Source organism: Labrus mixtus, chromosome 22 (genome assembly GCF_963584025.1).
Source record: "Labrus mixtus chromosome 22, fLabMix1.1, whole genome shotgun sequence".
Taxonomy (NCBI): Eukaryota; Metazoa; Chordata; class Actinopteri; order Labriformes; family Labridae; genus Labrus; species Labrus mixtus.
The window spans coordinates 7,240,913-7,247,625 of NC_083633.1; the positions used below are offsets into that span (position 1 = coordinate 7,240,913).

At 43.6% G+C, this 6,713-nt stretch overlaps 1 long non-coding RNA gene across 1 annotated transcript; it reads right to left on the reverse strand.

The window, feature by feature from the left end:
* Positions 1-328: 328 nt before the first annotated feature.
* Positions 329-4,389, reverse strand: LOC132956733 (uncharacterized). Its single transcript, XR_009666082.1, has 3 exons — positions 4,124-4,389; positions 1,429-1,509; positions 329-731 (listed from the first exon to the last, which is right to left on the reverse strand). It is a non-coding gene; the product is annotated as an uncharacterized LOC132956733 (long non-coding RNA).
* Between the last annotated feature and the right edge of the window lie 2,324 nt (positions 4,390-6,713).

A 6,713-nucleotide genomic window follows, 5' to 3' on the forward strand; every position in this document is an offset into this window, starting at 1 on the left:
GCTCTCTGAGGAGCAGGAAACCAAATCTTTTCATGGCTGCTGTAAGTCATTTAACCGTGTGGAGCTGCCAGGGCCTTTAAACCTGTCTGCAGCGTGCATTAGAAACGAGGTCAAATGAACAACCTGTCAACCAGTGCTGTGTGTACGTGTGAGTGTGTGTGTGTGTTACTGTTTGTGTGTGTACGTGGTTCCCCTACTTAGCGAAAATGAAAGCTCAATTAAAGTGGGCTGTGTCGGGCTTATTAGTGCAGACTGTGTTTGTACAGGGGGTGTGGGAGAGCGAGATAAACACACAGGAGCTGAGATCAGCAGCAGCGACGCAGCAACAGAAATCTGAACTTTTAGTTCATTAGATGACGCCCAAAAAGCGTCCATGTTTATCAGCAGAAAGTTGCCCTGAAATGTGATGAATCATGGAAGTGAACTGGGGCAGGTCACCTCATAGTATGTTTGTTTTTTGCTAATTGGATATGCTCGTATAAGGCATGATGTATCGTCTCAGATCGTAGCCCTCTAAACCTCCCTTCACACATGGATTGCTGACGTCTTCTCGTCAATTGCAGGAGAAGTTTTTGCGGAGTTGTCTTTCATACACGCAGCTCACAGCAGGAGATAGTCGGCTCGACACACTCTGTTGAGTTTAGGACAGAGGAGGAGGAGGAGGAGGCAAAAACCTGCTGTGTTCACAGATCAGCTCACCCTGACTTCACACTTCACTGCAGGAAAGTCACCTTAAAAAAAAAAACTGGACTTTATTTGTAGAGCACTTTACACACAACCCAGATCACCCAAAGTGCTGAATAGTGCAGAAAGAGGAAAAATAAAGCATAAGAGAGTAACAGACAACCTAAATAAAGGAACAGGTAACAATTATGTACAGGTATTGATATTGTTGAATACTCTGTTCTGTAATCATAATGCACCAAATATACATATCTTTGTATGTCGTAGTGCTGTAGTCGAGACCAAAACATATCCGAGACCAGAGTGCACCCGACACCGAGACAAGACTAAGACCATAAATATCACTGCAAAACATCATCTTGTGTGTGTCACTTACTTAGACCGTAACACCGGGAAGGTTGAGGGAAAAAAATCCAACTACATATTAATATAAATGATTTGTTTTCCTTCTTATCACAGTGATGACGTCTTGACTGGTCTTGATTTGAAATCTGGAGTCCGCCCAGTCTGAGACCAACAAGACCAGGTAAAAAACGCTTTTGATTCCGAGACAAGACCTTCAAAAAGTGGTCTCAAAACCGGTCCTGAGACAAAGACTGATTTCTTGTACTATGACACTAGTATTTTGTCTTGCTCTGATGCAAGAACAAGATCATATCAGATACCTTATCAGTAATAAAATAATATCAATCAATCCCTTTGGTGGAAATAATTATGTATAAATCAGTGACGATATATTCATACTTTGCCTTTAATGCACCTTTAAGTCCATATTCCCATCAGTTCTAGTCATCCTTCAGTGTGCTTTCTTTAGAACAGGACCTGCTGAGAAGATGAATGAAGGTCAATGTAAATATATGAACACGGTGCAGAGAATAAAAGCGGACAGGCTGATGGCTGGTGAGAAATAAAATCTAAAAGTCCCCTGGCGTTGCATTTGAGTGAGTTCAGCATGTTGTTTCTCTCATGTGTGTTGGGAATGTTCCCTCCATCCCGGCCACCAGGCATCACTTTAACTCTCCGTCAACTTATTCCAGTCAGAGACGTTCATGCTGCAGCCGTGTTGGACCTCTAACAGCACTCACAGAAACCTGCAGGGACCGAGTTTAAAAACCCACACACATGCGAGCACACGAGCGGATACAGTAGCTTGAAAATTTGCACACACATGCGCAGAAAAAAGAAAGAGTCTGTCGGGATTACTCCATCCTGTGATTACTGCTCCACAGGCCGCCAGAGCGAGCCGGACGCCAGCCATTGTTCAGCGCTGCATGTCTGTCACAGCGCCAAGCTGCACTAAGTGAGGACCTGAGGGAGGACAGAGGGAGGGGGGGGGGGGGGTACTAAAATTATGCTCCATTAGAGAGAAGGTTGTTAGAGCCAAAGGTCTGAGGTTTGGGAGGCATCCTAGACATTCATTCTGCGACGGAGACACGTGTGTTTGAAATGAAACGAGTAGACGAACAACAGACAGACGAGGTTGACTGTCCAAGTCACCAGAGGATCCTTCAATGTATTCTGGTGTTCCTCAAAACTGCCAAGAGAACAGAAAAGGTCTTTTATCCAAAACCTACGATAGTCTGACGGGTATCGTTTCTGACAAGTTTGGGTTTTGACAGTGTGTGATGAAGAGCTGCAGGGTTGATCAGGGGAAATCGGGCTGTGTCATGCAGGGATAAAAGTCAAAAAACCAAACGGCTGCTCAAGGCGAGCACGAGTCTGTAATGACACACGTGTACTGCCTGGGGTTTGTGGGGAACCGCGGTTCAGAGAAGCCGATGTTTTCACCTCAAACATCTCGACTGACGCATGGACCCACACAGCGCAAACCAGAAGTCAGTTTCTCTACTTGTTGAAGTTCTCGTCAAGAGTCTGTCTCTGTATTTTACCTGCAGTTCCTCATTCATTCCTTTTAACTCTACTTTTGTAAATTCATCATCAAACACATGTAAACATTCTCAATCCAGCCACTTAGTCCCATATTTACAAGCTCCTGTTTTGCAAACGTGCAGTTTTCAACATTACAGTTTCTTGTGCTCCCTTGGATGGTCCCATTTCTCATGTGTGGAAGTCTTTCTTCCCAGTTTGGTCTCAGCCTCTCTGATAATTTAGACATAATCTGAATCCCATGAAAAAGAGATGTTTGACTTTATTGTGCAGGGTTAATCTGGGTCACTGTACGCCAAAAAACAACCAACAGCTCTGACCTAATATCACGATGCAGACTTGGTTGAATGAAGAGTTTCTTAGCAAGAACCCAACATTTACTTTGTTTTGAATGTGTGACATTAGTTTAATTTAATTTAGCGTATTAGTAAAGGGACCACTTCAAATATAAAACATTAATGTTGCCAGCCAGACTAAGTTAGAAACTGTCGAACTTGTTGGGTTTGTTAGTAACCAAAAAGCAAGATATTTTTCTCAGCAGTTGGTGGAGACTGAGTAAATAGCAGAGTTCAGGGCCTGTGTCCAGAAACGCAGTTTTCTTTTTGGGCTGGTAGCGATGATTTGCTTTATGTAGTCCAACGTTTTCAGCGCTCAGAATCCAAAGTGCAAAGACTCCCTCGTCAGCTGTCGTTTGTCGCTGTAAAAATAGTTCAACTTTTTGAACATCAATGTGTGCATAATGTCACCTCTCCCATCACCAACCAATCAAAATCCAGAAGGGGCGGGACTTCTTATATCAACTTTGCCATCAATAACAGTTGAGAAGAAACTAGTCTAACTCGTCTTTTCGGGGGAAACAGTTTCCAGAGCTCGAGAGCTGCTGCATATCCCAGGACTCGATGCCTTCACGTTGTTTTTTTGTTTTTCTTAAGTTTCCTTCAATAAAAGAAAATATTAAGCACATGGGGCTATTCACACAGACCTTACAGCCACTTGGGAGGAAAGGGAAAGTGCCTTGAGCCAACGTTTACAACCAGGTCATTAGTAAGCGCCATTGAGAAACGCTCTGAAATTGAGGTCACGAGCGCTGCCAGCACACAAATAAAGCTTTAGTGGACACAGACCCTAATCCCAAAGTGTGGCCAGAAAAATCGATGTCAATGTTTTGTCTACTGATTGTTAATATGACCAAAGACTGCCAACAAAAAGAGAAACTCTTACCAAACTATCATGCGAGTTTATTAAATTGGCCGGTGGATATAAAACCATAAATGTTAAGTGTGAGTAAGTTGGCATCAAGATGATTTCTTGCTCATCTATCTGGTTCATCTGTTTTGAAAGTGCTGAGAGGTCATTCTTGTAAAACCTGGGTCACTGTGTCACATCTTTTTTTATACGAGAAGATGGCTGCAGTCTGTGCCAAGATGAAGATACATGCCAAAGTATGCGTGACCTCTCAAGGGGGTTAAAACAGGCCAGAAAGACTTCAGCTCCTCTAAGGGACACAAACCAGTGAAGACTATAAACGTCAGTATTATAAAACTGCGCTGACCTCTATTATTGTTATTAAACAGCGTCTGCAGCCAAAGCATGCTTCTTTATGCCGTTATAGCTCCGTCCGGAGTTTAGCTCCTTGTGCTGTAACCTAAAAAAAACGAAAAAAAACTCTCCTCTCTGAGCTCCCTGTGAAGGAGGCCATTGTTTCCCAGCAGGTATTTTTGGCAGGTCACAATCAGTGCAACGACATACAAATGGTTCCACCGGCTCACCTGCTCACAAAGGGAGGCTTTAGTGCGAGGAGTTTGGGCTCCCTGCTTGGTTTACAGCCTCCAATGGGAGTCAAAAGAGTGAAGCAAGAGACGGGAGATATCAGGGGTGGTATGGAGTAATGAAGCTTATCAGATAAAGATGTACTCTCTCGCCTGCCAGGTCATTACACAAGCGGCACGACCAGATATGAAGAAGAAAAAACAACCCACACGTCCCCAATCCCGCTGGTTTAGCCAAAAACTTTGTGCAGATAAAGAGACGCATCTGGAGACAAGAAGTCAATGTCAAATGATTTGTTAACCATTAACACATATCTGTCATCTTGAATCGAGCTGACATTTTGAATCTGCATCAGATGGGGATCCTGTTTATTCATATTCAAGCAGCTCAGTTGTCATGAATCCTAAATCATTTACCTCTATAACTTAATGTAATGTGTGATACCTTTGGCATCTTGGGGTCCTTATACCAAGCACACAAGATTCTCCAAAATCTAGTGGCACCAATGCACAAGGCTTATGTCTGAGCAAAATACATCTGGATTCATTAATAGAACTTTTTACACAACTTAATGACATGATGAGTCAATGAAGGACAGGAGTGGCTTTGACCAATGAGAGCACAGAGCGCTCTGCATGCGCTAAAGAGGCGAGTGTCATCAAACAAAATGGCGGCGCAGAAGTAGAATGATGATGTTTGGGTTGCAAGATCGAACGACGAGACGGAGGAAACGTTTGTCAAGTTCTGGTGGTAACAACAGTTATCTATTTTTTGTTTACAGTCTTGTTTCCAGGTGTCATCTAGCCCCCGCCCCTCTTCCTTCCTTCCAACGTGATGATTGGTCGTTTACCTCCGTGTAGTCTGTTGGTTAAGTCGCGGCACATTATGGCTCCGTGATCACCTAATGTGACACACTGGGAGCGTGCCTATGTTCTAAGATTTATTTTCCAAAATTAGGCCCTATGTTCCCACATTTCCTTTTTCATAAATTTGTATCAGTTACCCTAACCCTACCCTGTGGGAACATAGGGCTGTGGGACCATTGGGCTGACCATTGTTACAGACAAAACGGTCGTGTAGTCTGACCTTGGCATTAGACAGAACTTGCACAGATCTAGTGCACCAGGCACCAGCTGTTTTAAAAACGGCCTACAGTTTTCGGCTTTTGCATTTTCTTCACAACTTCATTCCTCAACGTCATAAAGGAGAAAATATCTGTGTTTGAGGCTAGCTAGCTAAGGTAGCCAGGTAATGTAGCTGGCTTGTAATAACTGTTAACAACGGCAAAGCGTGCCTTCTTGGACCTGCCGTTTGATATTTCTGCTAAGCTTCCCAACCTTTCAATCCTACTGTTGCCGTGGTTACAAACAAAATATTTGCTGTTTTTGTAAAAATCCCCATTGTGCTCATAGGCCCGGTTGAATTGAACGACATCTAACAACTTTGGCCTGCGGCTTCTGAACTTCTGTTGTTGCTGTAATTGCAGAAAAAAAAACAAGTAACGGAAACGACAGCCGATCCCGTTATATGACGACAGCTCAAACTCAACACGCTTTAAGCTCATGGATGTGCACATGTCTCAGAAAGGTCAAGCCCTTTTTGTTTTCCTGGTACATATTTTTTTTTTAATTTATTTATTTGTTAGGGACAGTGCATATTAACGAACAGCTGTAACAATTACAGCTGTAAAAATCCCAGATTATAGCAGAAGTGCTAGTTTCCATCTCATTCCATATGAGAAATTGTACCGAAGCCAAATAGAACCAAAACAAACCGTGGAAAACTTTCAGTAATACAACCGCCGATAATTCTGTGCAAACACTTTGATAATAACATGTGTTTTAAATGGAGCTGATTGAAACAGAGTCTCCTGACACATAATTATAATCCTTACACTGGAGCTCTACCAGTCAAATGAAGCCACAGAAGCCCTTCTTCTGCTGTATCCTGTTATTATCCCCCAGTCGTGTTTGGCAGGTGTTACTGATTCGTGTTCAGGCTAAATCAGACGTAATTGCCCTTCATTATAACTCTGTGTGAATCACTGGAGCCACTGGGGGGGGGGGGGCTCTTAAGTGTGCAGGCTGTAGAAGGTGGGAGAGTTAAATCTGGGACAACAACCTGTAATGCACTCCTGCAGGCTAAATAGGGGGCAGCAGTGCCGAGAATACCCGAACACCCCCCACAAATGAGAGGTCGTGACCCCTGATGAGTGAACAAAGGCAGCAGGGAGGGGTGAGGGAGGCCATGTGTGCAGTTGGCAGGTTGGCAGGTCAGAGAGTGGGGGGCAAAAGTCACCTCGACCTGTAGAGAAGGCAACTGATCTACTTACAGCCAGGACACACACATTTCCTGCAGGGGGAAAAAAAAAA